The following is a 17,662-nucleotide window of genomic DNA, read 5'->3' on the forward strand; positions in this document are numbered from 1 at the left end:
AAAGGGTTGTAAGTTATACCCTGGAGGCGTATTAGGTTTTTCATAGAAAGTGTTGTCGTAGAAACTTAATAAATGGCTCATTTGATTGGAAATTGAAATGGCTAGTGCCCTTTCTAACAGTGAAAAGTGATTGGAAGGCAACTAACATCCCTTCCATGCCCACTATTTTCAAAACACATCCAATCAAAATTTTGAGATAGCCATTTTGTTGAAAGTAGTTGAAAGGACCAAAATTATATCTGAGAGGATAACACAACCCCCAGAGCCCTCAGGGTAAGGGTTGTAAGTTATGCCTTGGGGGCATATAAGTTTTTACTGAAAGGTTTGTCGTAGAAACTTCAAAAAGGGCTCTTTCGATTGGAAATTCAAAGGGCTAGTGCCCTTTTTGATAGTTGAAAGTGATTTGAGGGCAACAAACCCCCTCTCTCACCCACCATTTCCCAAACACGTCTAATCAAAATTTTGAGATAGCAATTTTCTTCAACCTAGTTGAAAGTTCTGGAAATTAGGTCTTTGAGGATGAAAACCCCCATCCCTATGCCTCAGGACAAGGGTTGTAAGTTATGCCCTGGGGGCATAAATTTTTTATTGAAAGTGTTGTCGTGAAAACTTCAAAAGGGCTCATTCGATTGGAAATTGAATGGGCTTGTGCCTTTTTTAATAATTGAAAGTGACTGGAGAGCAACTAACGCTCCTCTCACGCCCACCATTTACCCAAACACATCAAATCAAAAGTTTGAGATAGCCATTTTGTTTAACGTAGTTGAATGTTCTGGAAATTAGGTCTTCGAGGATAACAACCCCCTCAGCGCCCTCAGGACAAGGGTTGTAATTTATGCCCTAGGGGCATCTAAGGTGTTTATAAAAAGTGTTGTCGTAGAAACTCAAAAGAGGCTCATTTGATTGGAAATTGAAAGGGCTAGTGCCCTTTTTAATAGTCGAAAGTGATTAGAAGGCTTGACATTTTTATAGTAAAGATCGATTTGGAAAAAAAACACTCATACCGCATTATGCAGTAATAAACTGGTTCCAAATTGTTTTGTGCTCTGGTTAGTTTGCTCGGAGGTGCATTCGGAAGGAAGATACACCTGGGTTTTGAGGTTCTTGGAATGCAATGTCAAAACTTCATTGTAAGATTTTGAGGTGCTGGTGGAGGTACTCAACTCCCAGTAATGCATGGGCCATCAATCCCTATATCCTAAAATCCCTACCAGTAGTTCCGAACTCCGTCTTATGACCATTCAGCCAGGAAGTGTAATAGGGGGTTGGGGCCAGCCATCCTTTTCTGTCCCATATCCTGTGTGTCCTGGGCGTCACACTCCCTGTGTTTCCCACTGAGTGCTAGGTCGACTTTGACCGAGTTTATACAGTCGTGCCTCTGACCCCTGTTCAAACAAAACAACCAGGAATCAAGCCCCTGTCCTTTGGGACAAATGGTCTTAGGACAATGGACAAAATAATCGACTACAGTATACATAAAATTAACAAGTAATAATACAGATGAGTAAATAAATCTCATAACGAATAAAAATTAAATTGAATATATAAGTCAAACTTAAAACGAACAAAAATTAATACGAACATAAATTCTGATTCTGCCCTTTTCCACCTTCCTAATCGTAAAAGTACCAAAGCTTGTTGCGCCATTTGTGTTTTACTGAAAACAAAATAGATTACAAATATTTCCCTTTGTCCAACAGACGCACGCTTGTCTAAACTAGTAATCCTCTCGCCCCTCTTTACTATAACAGAAGGAAAGATGAAAAAGTAAATACCTTTTAATTGATGCCGTAGAAATTAGAAATAAATCGCACTTTCCTTGTTAGGCTCTCAAAGCCGAAAATAGAGCTGAATCCCAAAACCAAAGCCTCCGGACGGTAAAAAATTTCGGAATTGTGGCCACCTCTGATTGGTTCATTTATTTCTCATAAATTTGATTAATAACATATCGTTTCAAACACAAATTCAAGTAAGTTGTAGTAGACGAGTTGGAAAGGGCTGGACTGCAAATTTATAGATGCCAGGTTTGATCCCGGAAGCCGTGGAATTTTTACAATGTAAGCATTTTTGTTATCGTTTTTGTCTTGTCATAGACAAACATCATAATTAAATGAATGTACGTAATAAATAATACTGCAACAGCAGAAAAAAATTCAAACTTAAAAAGAATCCTTTAAGAAAAATAAAATTTCCATTTGAAAAATAAGTATAAAAATCTTTTTGCTTTCTAAGGAAAGAGTGTTAATAGATCAAAGATGGATTTTAACAGAAATAGCCAATGAAACTAAACCTTATATTATAACTGGTTCTGGATTTCGGAATTAAGCATGGGCACTGTTTCTGTTCTGTTTTCAAAGTACCTGTTTCTGTTCTGTTAAAACAAAAATAAGTTTTTTTAAACTGAAAGTAAGGAGCGACATTAAAACTTAAAACGAACAGAAATTATTCCGTATATGAAAGGGGATGTCCCTTTCTCAACACCTTGCTCTTTACGTTAAGTTTTTTTTTGTATTATAATAGAGTTGTGCGAAAGAGTCAAACTTTAGCGTAAAGAGTGAGGTGTTGAGGCGTGGACAGCCCCTTTCATATACGGAATAATTTCTGTTCGTTTTAAGTTTTAATGTCGGTCCTTACTCTCAGTTAAAAACACTTGATTTCTATTTGATTTCTGAACTTTTTAAATTTATGCAGGATTTGATTTTAGCTCAGTGTACATGAATAATTGAAAAACAAAATTTAAATAATAATTTTACTTTTTTGGTTAAATGGTTTTTTCGAATGTTGTTTAATTTTATTTACGAACGTTTTTATTAGTTTTTATTAGTAATAAATATATGTAACTTACGAATTATCTTACGCAACGAACTTCAATATTCGTATATTTTTATGACGTATATTAGGGGGTTTGCCCCCTACTCAATACCTCGCTCTTTACGCTAAAGTTCGAATTTTGTTCTAATTCTTTAAAATTTACCCTTAATCACAAAGGCCGTTAATTGGAATAAATAGATCTTATGAAAGCACTAAAAAAACTTTAAGCGTAAAGAGCGAGGTATTGACCATGGGGCGTACCCAATTATATACGTAACAATTTCTATTCGTTTTAAGTTTTGATGTTGCTCCTTACTTTCAGTTAAAAAACTTGTTTTTTTTATTTAATTTCTGATCGTTTTTTAATGATGCTGGGAAATCCGGCACCCCCTTAATAGCAATGTGCCTCCCCCCATTGTAGCCCCCAATTCAGCCAACCCCACTACCAGAAAAAATCCCCCTTAAAAAACGTCTGCATACTTCCCAATAACCAATACTATATGTAAACATTGGGCAAAGTTCATAACTTGCAGCCCTTTCCTCGGGAACTGTGTGGGACTAAGTCATCCTCAAAGACATAGTTATTATATTTTTTAAACAAAATGGCTATCTCAAAATTTTGATCCGGTGACTTTGGCGAAAAAATGAGCGTGGGAGAGGCCCTATTTGCCTTCCATTTTTCTTGGTAACTTAAAAATGGCACTAGAACTTTTAATTTCCATTCGAATGATCAGAACTTTCAGAAAATGCTTAAAGGGGAAGATCAATTGACTAAAAGGCAATATTTGCACGCTGCTACCACTGCAACTTCTACTACTACTACAACAACTATTACTACTACTTCTGCCACCACCTCTGCCTGTCCAACTCCTGTTTCTTTAGTGAGTGCTGTCAAGGCTGAGGATATTGAAGTGAAAAGTTGAGGAAATGTAGAGGGAAAAGTTGAACTAAACTAGAAAAAACTATATGCATACAGAATGCCAAAAGGGCATATCGGGAATATCTTTGGAACAGCTCACCATATCAAGCTGAAACTTCCAGGGGGTCGTGAGAGGTTAATGAGAAACCCCATTGCATTGCAGTGCAAACCCCTATGGAACCCCATTGCAGTGCGAGTGTCATTTCTGCTTTAATGAAAGCAAGATACATTTTCAGCGATTTCTTTTTTACCATTATTACATTGAGAAATAAATACATTAATGAAGGTCTCGAATTAATGTGATTGTGTTTTATAATATTAATCCAGTTTGATCAGGCTAATATGCACTAAAGTTCCATTCAAAATACTGCCACAACTACTACCTATACTGTTAACCAAAAATGAACAAAAATTAAAATGAATAATGAGGTAATTTTGAAAATAATAAATGCCCGTTTGAGTTAATAATTGGAAGCTGAACGGGCAAAAAATAGATGTTCAAAAAAATCAAACCTGAATTCCTGAAACGCATAGAAATTATATGAATTTAGAATTCGTCTGTCAAGCAGTCAGTCACGAACACAGAGGTTTTTTTTAAGTTTAAACTTTAAAAAGAGACATTATGAGTTTGTAAATTAAACATAAAACAGCCTTCTTTTTTTTCTTTTGTTTTTCTTTTTGATTTCTCATTTTTACAGAAATGAATTAAAAAGAGATTAAATTTTAAAAAAATAGTTTTTTTAACAAAAGTAAAAAGCGAAGCTCTCTTGATCAGAGAAAAAAAATAACAGAAATTATAACGAACAATGAATTAAAAGTGAAAAGAAATATATATTAGACTTAATAGAAAATAAAACCAATAATGAACTTGTAATGTACTAAAATAAAACTGATATTCAACTCAAACCATACAGAAATTACTCGATATATCAACTGGAAAGTCGTATCCCAATTAGTAGCGCGAGTTTCATTCGTACTTTACTGAAAGGAATAACTGCGGTATCCGCCGAAACCTAGTAAAGAATGAATTCAAGCTAAAAAAACAAAGTAAACCCTTCTGAAGCTGATCCAGGAATGGTAACTTTTATTTTGGATAAATCTTATGGTAATGAACCTTGAAGGAGCCATTAGAATTTGTTGGAGGGTTTCTAAGTTGTCCATTAGTAATCAGTCCAATTCTCCCTTGACAACCTAAGTAGACTTTAAAACTCATTATTGTCGAATAGCTGAATGACCTTTAACATATTTTTGCTTTGAAGGTTTTGGGACTTTTTCATATTAAATGGCGGCTTAAAGGCAGATAAAAATTTACTTTACAAGAATTTATATAAATCACTTTAGGATAGGTTTAGTAAGAATTAAAAGCTTCTAGTGCAATCAAAAGTGAAACATTTCCCAGTAGAATTTAAAAATTTTTAAATGCTGACTAATAAATAATATTAAGTAAATAAATTAAAAAAATTCCTAAAATGGATGAAAAAGTTAATTTGTTATTTAGTTTACCATATTCAACTTATGCTACCATCAAATACATGTCACATAAGGTGAAGATTTTAGAAATTTCGGACAATATATGTTTCTGTCACAGAAATATACGGATTGTTATTGCTTAATTTCACTTGAAAAATAAATTCCATCAACGACAACAACATTTACTTTTTAACTAATGCAGGTATCATTTAGTATCTAACTATGATCAATATTCCTTGAAGATTAGGTGAATATGTAATTACATCAATTTTTTTCTTTTCTTTTTTATAAAAATTGGTTCACGAGATACAAATTGAAAACTCCAAGCGAAAGACAGCTTTTGTTGTGTTTTATTACAACCAAACTTGTTGCAAAAGTAAGCTGAAGGCAAAAAAGACCCATGGGCACTCCAAAGCTCCTCCCAGCCTTTTTATTCCGCTCGTTCTTCAAGAAGTAGTCAGATTGCACCAAATTGAAATCATATCAAGGGAGGAATTTATATTTGGACAAGATCTAAAGTGGGTGGCTGGCAAATCAGAAATAATATAAAAAATATCAGAAATTAGAAAACCGCCATCTCTGCCTCCCTTCCCCTAAAACAAAAGAAGGAAAGTCACATGTAGGATCCGCAGGAATTCTGTGGTTTCACTAAAAAAAATAGATAAACATAATTTAGATGGAGAAGCTGGATATAAAACTGGGCTTTAATTTTGGCATAAATCTTCAAAGCCTCGGATCTCCTCACTGCCTGGTTCCAAATTTAGACTCTCTGGTCTTCCATTTTACTCCTTGCTGAATGTCAAACCAAACAGGCCTTAGAAAATGTTTAAAAAAGCTTCTAAAGTGGAAATTTGGAAAATTTTGAGTTTGAGAAAAGGGGGAATTATTGTAGAATCAATTTGACCTCTAAAGTTGATTCTGATGTTTTTAGCACGCTATCTATTATTGCTTTGGAAATATTGAAAAAGTTTCTAGAGTAGAATTTTAGAAAATTTTGAGTTTGGGGGGAAGGGGATTTCAAAAACATCTCCCCATGACATAACTTGTCCTCTAAAGTTGATTCTGATGTTTGTAGCGCTCTATGTTTTAGCACTTTAGAAATATTTAAAAAAGCCTCTAAAGTAGAATTTTGGAAAATTTTGAGTTTGGGGGGAAGGGGGATTTAATTTTGGAAAATTTTGAGTTTGGGGCGTCGAGTGATTTAAAGAAGTTCTTCCCATAACATAACTTGTCCTCTAAAGTTGATTCTCATGTTTGTAGCGCTCTATGTCTGAATATCTAAGAAATATTTAAAAAAGCTTCTAAATTAAATTTTTAGAAAATTTTTGAGTTTGGGGCGAAGGGGGATTTAAAAACATCTTCCCATGACATAACTTTTCCTCTAAAGTCGATTCTGATATATGTAGCTCATTAGGGTCATTATGGCATTAGGTCATTAGGGCTGTAGGTCATTAGGGCTTATAACAGCACTAGCAGGTCTTTTAGTTGCCGATACTGCCTGAGAATAGGCTGTTGATGGTATCACTGTCTCGGCATCACTATTACTGGCATTACTATCTAGCCCCATCGGGATAACAGCAGGGTCATTTGGGAGTCTAGCACTAGGGGGTGGACCAATATTTTTAACTGGCGCCAAGTTATATTTAACCGCAATCACAGCCTTTCCATCGTACCTGAATAGTCGGCCTTGGATAAACAGCTTGTCACCTCGTAGCATTGCATCACGGCCGTCGATCTGTGCAAGATTCATAATTTCCTTTAAGCGTTTACGGGCTTCTCTTTATTTAGCTGTGTAATCTGGGGCCACCGATAGACCTCCCTTTCTCAATAAGGAACTATTTCTTAAGATATAGTCTCTGATTTTGACCGAGTTTAGCTTCACTACTACTGGCCCTGATTTCAATCTAAAAATGTCACGTACATCACATCGACTTATTTTGAGAGAAGGCAAAGCACGGTTTAATAAATCCATTATTTCTTGCTTCACAGTATACTCGCCATGGTGTTGCGGAGTATAATTATAAATAATCAAATTTGTTCTTTTCTGCTCTGCTTCGAGCTGGTTGGCTCGTTCAGATATGATTACTAGGTCTGATTTAACATTTTCCAGCTCTTTTTTAATTTCTTCATTTGTCTCAACATTTCTAGATAGCTGTGTGCTAATGTTATTCATCTGTACTTGTGAGGCAGTAATGCTATCCAAAAGTCCAGGAATTGCATTAACTTTCTCCGAAAGCGCTGGTAATAAATCCATTTTGAAATTTATTTCTCGCAAAAACTGGGCATTTTACATTTTCTCGGCCTCTATTGTTTGGTTTGTCATTTTCACACTTTGGATCTTGTCAATGTACAAATAATGTAGTCCTTAATTGATCTAGTATTGTAACAAAGCAATAAGTTATTTTTCTTGTTTTCGAAAAAGATATTCAGAATTTTGGCACAAAGCCACACACAGGTAAAAAATTGGTTACGCAAGCTGTCCAGATTTAATCCTTTATTTTATCCGATTGAATTGCTCTTAACTCTCTGAACTCTGAATCAATACTCTGAATTAATATTCATGAGGAATATTAATTGCTAGGATCTGAGGACTCATAAATTATAGATTTAGCTGATTTCGAATACTGAATGAAAAAGACGATATACTTCTCGGATTAATCTCGGATTAATTTTCAAGTTGAACTGAATTTATTTTCAAGTTTAATCCAAATGTAGCCACTCGATTGTCATTGGAAGTTCGGCTAAACAGTGTTCACTATTGCTTCCTTAAGTTTCGTTCTTCTTAATTGTCTACATCCTGTCTAGGACATTTTTTATCTTCTTTCTGTTTTATTATCGCCAAACGAGAGATATTTCCGCAATAGTCCGACTTGCTGTATCAGCCGAGCCCCATCTTAACCTGTAATTATTTGAAAAAAACTACGTTTTCTAAAGAGTTAAAGAGGCTGAGTTACAAGGTCGAACCTTAAAACGTACAGGGATTAGGAGGCACAGTTGGGGGGCTGCCGCCCCCAAACCCCCGCTTTCGCAGCCTTTAAATAAAAAAAAAATTTTTAAACTGAAAGTAAGGAGCGACATTAAATCTTAAAACGAACAGAAATTATTCCGTATATGAAAGAGGCTGTGCCCTCCTCAACGCCTCGCTCTTTACGCTAAAGTTTGACTTTCTCACAACTCTTTTTTTAAACAATAAAAACTTTAGCGTAAAGAGCGAGGCGTTGAGGAGGGCACAGCCTCTTTCATATACGGAATAATTTCTGTTCGTTTTAAGATTTAATGTCGCTCCTTACTTTCAGTTTAAATTTTTTTTTTTATATAAAGGCTGCGAAAGCGGGGTTTGGGTGGCAGCCCAACTGTGCCTCCTAATCCCTGTACGTTTTAAGGTTCGACCTTGTAACTCAGCCTCTTTAACTCTTTAGAAAACGTAGTTTTTTCAAATAATTTCTGCTCGTTTTTGTACAGTTTATTACTTATTATTGCTTGACTAACTGTTAGCTGATCGTGTCAGGAGTTGAAGTTGGGGGGCTGCCGCCCCCCAAACCCCCGCTCTTGAACATTCTTGTGTTAAGGCTTTTAATTCCTGAATACTCAAATCACGTCGTACAGGGTGCCTCCTAATCCCTGTACGTTTTAAGGTTCGAACTTGTGACTCAGCCTCTTTAACAGCCCCCCCAACTGTGCCTCCTAATCCCTGTACGTTTTAAGGGTTGACCTTGTAACTCAGCCTCTTTAACTCTTTAGAAAACGTAGTTTTTTTTCAAATAATACACATAAACAGGTTAGACATGCTTTGTTATGAAAATTGACGCGCAGATATTTCCATAACAAAGCATGTCTAACCTGTTTATGTGTATTATTTGAAAAAAACTAAGGTTTTTCGTAAATGTAAATTCGGGGGATAATTTTTTAGGTCTGAAAATATCAAAAAGCCCTAACAGGTCGAATTCTGCTTTGAATGAGTCCTCATTCAACCGGATCCGTTGCCAACTGTGGCCTGTAGGCGTGGCTAAGAAAAAAAAAGAAATGATGATGATGAATTTTGAGTGGCTATATTTGGTTTTTTGAAAACAGGGAAGGAGTGATCGGATTGAGCTGAAATTTCGAGGATAAGCTCCCGGGCCCGAGGAAAGCTTAACCTCTAAATTTCAGCCCAATCGGACACCGTTAACGGGGGGCTGTTGTGGGAGGGTCCAAACTTCCGGCCCAGTTTACCCCATGAAGATAAAGTCGGAGGAGGATGAAATTTTGCAAGTTTCTTAGTTTGAGCTTGGGCTACAAAATGCAATTACCGCCGTCTCTCTGCGACCTCTAGGACCTGAAATCGCTTAACATTGTGGTGGGTCGCCTCTTTATAGAGGCACAAGTGTGCCTCCTTGAAACCAAATTATATTAAAAAATCACGAATTGCCAATTACTGCTGGAAGCTATTAAATGTAATTGTGATTGAATTTTCAGGTTGATTTGGCACCTATGACTAATATACAAACTGCCAGTGATTTTAAAATTAGGCAACAGTTTCTTCAGGATGAAGAAGAAGATATGGATGAAGAGTCATCTATGTTAGGAGTACCGCAATCGACACCGTTGCCTGAGGACTCTTCTTCTCGAAAAAGAAGAAGGGATTAACGCTACTGGTTAAGTATGTACGTTTCTTTATCCCTCTTTCTCCAACTCTCTCTCACACTAAGCCTAACGAAAAAAAAAATTGTTAAAAGTCAAACCTGGTGATATAAGCTTTGTCTTGTCTATGGCTTGGAATTCGTTTTTTATCCCTTGTCTTCTTCCTTTGATTGTGCGTGGGAGATAATATTTGAATTTAGTGTTTAGTTAAAGATAGTGAGACTAAGTAATTATACTAGAACAACCATTGCAATGTTCTGTTTTTGACTAACCCTAGTAGACACAATTTATTTAAAAGGCATGTGGCTTTATTTATTCGGAACCAAGTTATCAACTGGTTAGAACACCATCGAAATTCACTATACTCCCCATTCCAGCCTTCTAAAAAAAAAATTATAAATCATCTGGTGAATAGCAGAACTAGGCTAGTTCTAGTGGCTAGGCAAGTGGTTAGGCAAACTGCTAAGGTAGTGGTTTCAATTTTCAGAAAAGCAATGTATTTTCAATATCTATGGGGAGGGGGAAATTTGTTATTTTTTGCTTATTTTTTTCAGTTGCATTAATGAAACTACCAAAAAAATGCATTTTTTAATGAAAACAGTCCAAAATAGGCACCTTTCAAAATATAGAAAGAAGCAAAAAGCTACTGGGGTACGAGGACCTCTTTCACTACTAATTGACAAAAATGTTAAAGGCCCATTTCAAAGATATTGATCATTATAGCGTGCTTTTGGTAGATGAAAAGTAGCATCAAAATACTGCACAAAATAGGTGCATCAAAATCATCAAAATCCTGCATGGAATTGAGATACAGACCGAGTTCTGCATCTGCAGTCTAGGATATCTTGTTGTTTAAATGGGAACAATTGGGAACATTAAAGAAATAGGAACAGTAAAAAGTATAAAACATTGTTATACAAGCTTTGATAGCGTAGTGGTAAGGACACTTACCTGCGGCAGTGGTAACTTAGGCTTAATATTAGATAAGGCATTGGTTTTATGCAGCACCCAATCATTTCAATAATTTCTGATCGATCCTCCAAAAATGTTGAAGTCCAATGACCGAAAATGCGGCAGAAAAATTGTATTAGCAATAACGCTCATGTTCCGTAAAGAATATTGTTCAAATTCTTAAATTTGAATTAGTTGTCTTAGAGCTCGTTTCAAAGATACTAATCATTAAAGCGGGTTCTTGTACATTTATAGCTGAAATATCCTTATAAAAAAAAAAACGCATCGAGTGGTGATAGAACTTTGCAGTTATAATGTTGGTAGACTCCAGAATAAGAATTTGAGAGAATCTTTCCAGGAACAGTTGAATACTAAACTTGAGAGTTTAAAGTTTGATAATGTGGAAGATGGTTGGATATTTTAGAAAAATAATTTGTGAAGTTGCTGAAGGTGTCTTAGGGAAGAAAGCTAAGACTGCAGCCAAGAATATTAGTGAAAAAGGGTTATGTTTAATATAAAGGAGAAAGAACTTTACAGGAATTACCTTAGTGATAGATCATATGAAAACAAAAGGAATATAAAGAAAGTGGAGAAAGCATTATAACACGAAGTAAGGGGGTGTGAAGTAGAGGCCATGGATAAAATTGCCGTGGATCTGGAAGATGCAGCTAGACGGCATAATAGTGAAACATAGTAGTGGCATGTTAACAAATTGAGAGGGAGTAGTGAATGCGGACTTGGCCCAGTTAACTGGAATGGGGCCACAATGAGCGATAATGAAAAAACTAAAGAGAAATGGGCCGAACATTTTGAGAATTTACTTAACCAAGATAGAGTTAAAGGAAGAGATATAGAGGAAAATGAAAATGTTTGTGATACCTTGGATGTGACGGAAGATTTGTTTTGTCGGGAGGAATTAGCGACAGTCCTAAAAGGACTAAAAATTGATAAGGCTCCAGGTGCTGATAGGGTGTTAAATGAGTTTCTTAAAAATGATGGCTCTGAGGTTAGAAATAAGTTATTGAAGATTATGAATATGATTTTTGAAAAAGGGGAAGTACCTAGCGATTTTAGGAAAACCTTAAATAGGGCACTTTACAAAAAAAGGGGATAAAAGTGAGTGTGGTAATTATTGAGGGATTAGTCTGGTCTCTGTAGGTAGTAAATTACTTAGTAATCTGATATTTTTTAGACTGAGAGACGCCGTAGACAAAGTTTTTTAGAGAAGAACAGTGCGGTTTTAGAAAAGGTAGAGGATGTGTCCACTTAATTTTCACTCTTAGGTTAATATTAAAGAAATGCCTGAGTTTTCAAACACCTTTGGTCCTCAGTTTTATAGATTATGAGCAAGCGATCGATTCTGTTGATAGAAGGGCTTTAGTAAAGGTTTTATCCTTGTGTGGTATACCAGACAAATACATTAAAGTGATTAGTGCTATGTACGAGAATAACACAGGTAGGAAATGAGGATAGCAGCTGATTTTGTATTGAATCAGGTTGTGTTCTATCCTCCTTTACATGGATTATTTTGATGGACTTTGTCTTAAGGAGCACAGGAAAGGCAATGGGAGAACACGGAATCAAATGAGAAGTGAAAACTCTCTTGTACTTAGATTATGCTGATAATTTAAGCTCCCTAGATAAAAGGGTGAGCAAAATAAATAGGCTTTTAGAGGTTTTGCGAGTTCAGGATGCTAGAATAGGTTTGAAAATTAATGTTAAAAAGACTTAGTCACTAAGACTAGGAATAAGTGAAAATGAAAAGGTAAAGTTGGGTAATGAAAAGATTGATCAGGTGGACAGCTACACTTACCTTGGTAGTATTATTAGTAAAAATGGTTGGAGCAGTGAAGATGTCAAAAGTAGAATAGCTAAGGCTCAGGGTGTTTTTTCACAGTTTGGAAGAATTGGAAGATAAGTCTGCAAACCAAGATTAGAATATTAGAAGCTACAGTGATGACAGTGGTCAAATATGGCTCTGAAGCATGGGCGCTCCGAAAAGTGGATGAACATTTGCTAGATGTTTTCCAGAGAGGTTGCTTAAGGATTGTTCTGGGTACCCGGCTGACTGACCGTATTTCAAATAATAGGTTATACGAAAAATGTAGTTCAATACCGCAATCTAGGCACGTTGTGCAGATGAAGGATGACAGATTGCCGAAGATTGTTCTTTTCGGCCAACCGTCTAGGGCTAAACGGAAAGCAGGTCATCCTCGTCTGGAGTGGGAGGACGTCATAAAGAAAGATTTAAAGGGAATGGGAACTTCATGGGCAGGCGTAAAAAGGCAAGCTTTGAATAGATTGGAATGGAGGAGGAGCGTGCGTAGCTGTGTTGGCCTTAGGCGGCTTGGTGCTGTGGTGAGTTGTTAGTAGTAGTAGCAGAAGCATAGTTTTTACCACTGCTTCTGACAGTGGCTTCAAAGCTTCTGACGGTGCTGATCTCCGTCACAAGGCCCTTCAGCCAGGAAGTACAATGGGAGAATGGGGTCAGCCTTCCTGTGCTTTCGTTCACCCTTCCTGCATACCTTTCTCAGATTTCTCCCAGGTACCCATTTAAAGCTGGGTCGACTCTGTCTGAGCTTACAGAGTCTGCACCACTGACCCAGTTCAAAACTTAAATAAATGACCACACCAAGAGTGGAACCTTCGCCCTTTTGGACAAAGAATTCCAAATCCAGTCCACTAGCTTGGTATATATATATATATATATATATATATATATATATATATATATATATATATATATATATATATATATATATATATATATATATATATATATATATATATATATATATATATATATATATATATATATATATATATATATATATATATATATATATATATATATATATATATATATATATATATATATATATATATATATATATATATATATATATATATATATATATATATATATATATATATATATATATATATATATATGTATATAATCTTGTTTCCCGTGAGAAATATATTTTGTTCGTTTTCCTATATTTCGAAAAAAAATATATGCATATATTTGTCCTTAGTGTGTATGGGCTGGATAATTTTATTTCAAGTACCTCACAGCAACGAAAAGTCCCGTTTTCACAAATCTTCCTTTTCAATCAAAAATTTATCCTCTTTCCTACTGTCTAAGGAGTAGCTTAAACATTTAAACTACTGCCTCTCATAATGCCAGTGCTGTTGCTTTGCAAAGATCTTTTCTTCTTTTCTTTTTTTTGTACATATTCTTTATGCCTGATATGCACTCCTTGTGACATCTTGTGATGTTAGAGCTCTTATAGACCACCAAAATTCTAATTTAAAAAACATTTCCTATCACCATTCACAGATCTTGAATTTTCGGAAAAGAATTGGCAGTAGGCCAACACTAATATACGGTAATGCCTATTCCAATTTTGTCCTTACAGCTCCCCACCAGCTTTTTAGCACAAATTTTAGCATTGTCCACCCTGTTCGAACCAAAATCAGGAAAGAACTTGTTATTTTATGACCAAAGTGGGCCGAACTCTCCCTAATCGTCCTGCCTCCAACATTTTAGCAGACTGGTAGGCTTGTTCCACCTTATTTACATCGAAAACATGCAATGATTTCAATCTCAATGCACAAAGTTGGCGATGACCCTCCCACAGCCCCCCCCCCCCCCAGAACTCCCATAAACCCTCCATTCCTCCTTCCCTCCCACACCAACCACAGCTCTCCTCACCAGCCTTGTAGCAAAAGATAGAATATTGCACCTTGTCTGAAGTGGAATTACGCAAGGATTGTCTATCCTAATTTTGCGCTGAAATGGAGGTAGGCACCTTAAAATCAAACGTACCTTAATGTACAAATTGAAGTTATCAAGGATTGTAGGGCAATAGGTTGCATAGGTTGCATCAAGACGCTGGGTATTTGTAGACAGAGAAAAGCCAAGACAGATAGTCCAAGTAATTGAGAGGCAAATGTTTAAATGGCTGGGGCACGGGAAAATGGCAGGAGTATGAATGACTCTCTTATTGGACACATACTTGTCCGGTTAGTTTTTGGAAAGGCATGCCTGCCCTGAGTCTTAGGCATGCTGATCAAGAATTTAAAAAAGGAGCAAACAAGGCATACCCGCCTACGGTCAGCCACAAGACCTGCAAAAGTGTGCAAAATAAAGAATTTTATATACATTTTTATTCTTTTTCAGGTCCTGTAAGGATTCTTTGAAGTATCCCAAAGTTTAATGATTACAATTACTTTGTGCTTTTATTACTGTTTGTTTTGAAGTTACTAATGTTAAGTTCCGTCCTTTGAAAAAAATGTTTTTTTAATAAATATCTGTCTTTAATTAAAAGCGTTTCAAAATTTTATTCGTATTGAATTTACTGCTACTACTTTTGTGTACGTCTTGCTGTAAGTCGTTTAAGGCCAACGTTCTGCATCGCCCACTCTCTTCAGGGCTTAACTCATAGTTCTCAAGATATATATATATATATATATATATATATATATATATATATATATATATATATATATATATATATATATATATATATATCAACAAGCATCAACATCTTGCAAGCATCATCATCAAGCATCAACATCTTATATATATATATATATATATATATATATATATATATATATATATATATATATATATATATATATATATATATATATATATATATATATATATATATATATATATATATATATGTATATAGTAACCAGCAGGATCCAGATATAAAGTTCACCATTGAACTTGAAAATAAACAAAGTTTACCCTTCTTAGATGTTCTTATTACCAAACGGGAAACTAGGTTTGACTTGAGTGTATATAGAAAGCCAACTCATAGTGATAGATATCTGAGATATGACTCTTATAACCACCCAATAATTAAATATTATGTAGTCTATTCGCTGGTTGATAGGTCGTACCTTGAGATCTCTACATCACCGATTAAAAGAACATGCTGATTCCATTGATGCCTGCCTTAAAAAGACAAAGCTTAAGGAGGAAGATACTTTTTCTGCACTGGCCCACCATATTTTTGAAAACCCTTCTCACTCCGTTGATTTTGACCAGGCTCAACTTATTGCTATTGTTCCACAACTCTTAAAGCAGAAAATATGAGAAGCTCTGGAAATTGCTGAAAACAAACCAGCCATTAATAAAACCAATGGAGAGTTCCGCATCAGTGAAATTTGGGAACCCATTACCCATAGGCTAAGAACTCGCAAAAACCTCCTTGCTTTGGCTTAATATGCCATATAAGGTATTTTATTAATTGAAAAACAATAGTCCTTGGATTTATCAAGAAATTCAATATTTTCTTCATTGCTACAGCTCTTTGTGACTTTCTTATTTAACCAGGGCGATTTTCTTATCGTCCTAGTCTTAAAATTCCATCTTTAAGGTAAAGAATGAGACACAAGATCCCTTTTTGGTGCCATATGCCACCTTAAGATCAGTGTTGGCACGTCCACTAGTTAAACACCAGCCTGAAGTAATAGACCATTACAGAAATAATTAAATAAAACAAGTTTTTCCGAGGGAAGTAAAGAGTGAAGTTGAAACTTAAAACGAACATAATTATTACTTTACAGTCTATCTAACGTATATCAATAAAACTAATGCAAATAAAAAGACATTAGATATTACCTTCTGTTTGTAATATTACAGAAAACAAGCGCAGCCCTTTCCCCAGTGTCCAGCCCTTTTCCAGGAACTATGAAGGGTCATATCATCACCAAAACCAAAGATTTTGACATTTGTACTATTTTGAACAAAATGTCTATCTCAAAATTACGATTGGATGACTTTGTGGGAAGGAGGCCTTCAGGGGGGGGGGGGTAGTTGCCCTCCAATTTTATGGGTCACTTAAAAATGGCACTAGCAAATTTAATTTCCGTTCGAATGAGCTATTACACACCTCTCTATGATGTTCCAGTCACCCCCTACAGTGGCAGATCCAGGGGGGGGCGGGGTGCACGCCCCCTAGCGTAGTCTAAAGTAGTGTTATTTACTTAATAAGCTCAAGTTTGCGTTAACAAAACTTGCTCCTAACGCAAGTTTGTGGGATCAATCTATTTTGCGCCCCCCCCCTAATTTTTTTTTCGGATCAACCTATTTTGCCCCCCTAAGAAAATCCTGGATCCACCCCTGACCCCCTAGCCCTGCTAGAACAAAAAAGAAAAAACGGGAGACATATCAGTGCTACCTATGTAAAAAATTCATTTTCCTTGTTTATCAAGGAGGGTACTGTTATTGCCCTATTTAAGGTTTTCAACCATACTGATTCCAATGGTACAGTTTTCATTGTGATCTGATGCCTTTTTCGAGGGGTTTCAAGCTTCTTTGTGAAATCACCATAGATTTTTTTTTTGTAATAAACTTTTACTTTTAAGGCAAATCGAAATAGTAGTTACAATTCCTGAATCAGTGTTACATAGCAATTTTCTTTCACTAGGTTCTTTTTTTCAAAACGCGCTTTTTAGCTTTCGATTACTATGGGCTGTGGTTTGCTCTTTACTAGGTTGCAGCTACCGCTGCAACCATTACTCCTGTTTTTCGATTTTTCAGCCGTAATGCTGCAGGCCGTAATTTGAGATTAATCGTATAGGAGGAAAACTACCCTTTCCTTATCCCCATCCCCACCAGGTCAAAGAAGCTTTAGAGTGTCCTCATTCGATCCTGAATCAGTGTTACATAACAATTTTCTCTCACTAGGTAGTTTTTTTCTTAAACGCGTTTTTTAACTTTCGGTTACTATGGGCTGTGGTTTGCCCTTTACTAGGTTGCAGCTGCCGCTGCAGCCATGACTCCTGTTTTTGTTATTGCGATTTTTCAGCCGTAATGATGCAAGCCGTAATATGAGATTAATCGTATTGGAAAAAAACCGTCCCTTC

At 35.8% G+C, this 17,662-nt stretch overlaps 1 long non-coding RNA gene across 1 annotated transcript; it reads left to right on the forward strand.

Moving 5' to 3' along the window:
- Nucleotides 1-1,998: 1,998 nt before the first annotated feature.
- On the forward strand, nucleotides 1,999-15,112 carry LOC148940322 (uncharacterized). The gene is made up of 3 exons (XR_016143446.1): nucleotides 1,999-2,057; nucleotides 9,656-9,839; nucleotides 14,958-15,112. It is a non-coding gene; the product is annotated as an uncharacterized LOC148940322 (long non-coding RNA).
- The last annotated feature ends 2,550 nt before the right edge of the window (nucleotides 15,113-17,662 follow it).

This window comes from Artemia sp. Qi Xiang Cuo, chromosome 20, assembly GCF_049724085.1.
Source record: "Artemia sp. Qi Xiang Cuo chromosome 20, ASM4972408v1, whole genome shotgun sequence".
Taxonomy (NCBI): domain Eukaryota; kingdom Metazoa; phylum Arthropoda; class Branchiopoda; order Anostraca; family Artemiidae; genus Artemia; species Artemia sp. Qi Xiang Cuo.